This window comes from Aplysia californica, unplaced genomic scaffold, assembly GCF_000002075.1.
Source record: "Aplysia californica isolate F4 #8 unplaced genomic scaffold, AplCal3.0 scaffold00110, whole genome shotgun sequence".
Lineage (NCBI taxonomy): Eukaryota > Metazoa > Mollusca > Gastropoda > Aplysiida > Aplysiidae > Aplysia > Aplysia californica.
In genome coordinates this window covers 1,080,768-1,082,379 of record NW_004797380.1, presented here as the reverse complement: position 1 = coordinate 1,082,379, position 1,612 = coordinate 1,080,768, and the positions used below count along the sequence as shown (strand labels likewise).

The window sequence follows — 1,612 nt, the reverse complement described above, 5'->3', positions numbered from 1 at the left end:
CCCGGCTTATGCTTAGCTTCTAGATAATTCGGAATTCCAGCACCAGAGATGCAACTTTCCGTGTGATGAGGTGCCGATCGTACTCTACAATTTCTCTGACGTAGAGATGTCGTCTTTCCCCGCACTTCAGGCAAAATCTCTTTCTTGCCGGACTGCAGGCCGCTTGTTCTATCTAGCAAAAACTAGACTCTGGAAGTGCTACTGTAATAGTGAAGGGTATGGCGTATTTGAATCTCGGTGGGTATTTGACCCTTACACAACTCTTCCCACATCTTTACGACAGATGATAAAACCCAAAATCAGTGCACGAACAAAGCAACACTCTCCCTTCACCCATAAACTAAGTGAAAAAAACCCCCACCCCGAACCCAACGCATTAATAAATTATACCCCCCCTCCCTCAACAAAGAAAATAAAATATCAAATAAACACCTGTTATCAGAAGTCGCATATTTTGAGGCGGGTCCTTCTGCTGTTATCAATTGCTTAACTGCGAAAGCACGCGTCAGTAGAGGGCTTCTGCTGTGTAATAACGTATGTTTTTGTTGAAGTTTAATGACCTTTTCAGACTCAGGGATATGCCGATCTATACGAACACATGGCACTCTGTCCCTTAACACGACATGTGTTGTATATTTTGCTCTCTTTGATTTGAGAACAATACAATTCACTTCTGTGCCCCCTCCCTTCCCTCACCTCCCTTCCTCTACCGCTCCACTTCTCTCTCTCTCTCTCTCTCTCTCTCTCCTCCCTCTGACTGGCTGGCTATTTATCTTTCTTTCTCTCTCCGACAAACGCAAGCTATCGTTCTCTCTAAGAACGGTTTTTTCCACTATTAGATCTCTCTATCCCGTCATGGTGCTGATATGCGCAGATTAAAACATCATGGATTTCCACCCTCTGATTAATGCGTCCAAGTCCTTGCATGAAGACTTAATAATATGTCAATAACGCTGTTGTATTCAAAACCAGTCTAACAGTTAATGTCCATGTCGGTTTCAATGCAACGTTTTGGAGCTCTTTATTGAGGTCCCGGATGCTTTCTGAACACGTCTCGGTCTGGACTTCTGTTTCACACCCAGCTAGACAGACTCCCCGTAATTCTTATCAGTCCGTCAGCTTTTATTTCTCCATGATTTATTTATCTGATATGTTCGTGCGGAGCAGAAAATGTCTGATTCATTCTCAAAAGCATTTCATGTTTGTTTTCAGCTGTAGCTGAACCGTAAACCATATGTCAAATAAATTCTCGATTTTGTTGGGTTTTTTATTTCATCTGTGAAGTATGAAAACATGTTTTGAAACTGATAGCTCCAATGTAGATTTTGTTGATGACGCGCTCGCTTGCCGAGTACGCAGGTGGCCTTTCTTGTTTCATGGACGCGCCTTGTGATGGGCAAAACGAATAGCTTGTAAACGTAAAGTGGTCATTAATCTATTTCTATAAATGTACTCTTTACATTTTTTTTGTAAATTTGCGTATTAGATGCTCTTTAGCTTGCTTTCTTGTTTATGCGTCAGCTGAAAATATTTATTTTTAGGAAAGATAGCCGTTGTTATTGAGAGAGAGAGAGAGAGAGAGAGAGAGAGAGAGAGAGAGAGAGAGAGAGAG

At 41.8% G+C, this 1,612-nt stretch overlaps 1 protein-coding gene across 4 annotated transcripts in view; it reads left to right on the top strand.

Annotated features, from left to right (window-relative positions):
* LOC101849605 (cytosolic purine 5'-nucleotidase) overlaps positions 1-1,612 on the top strand; it is a 215,544-nt gene that overhangs the window by 13,822 nt on the left and 200,110 nt on the right. The gene's annotated exons all lie outside the window — the stretch shown is intronic.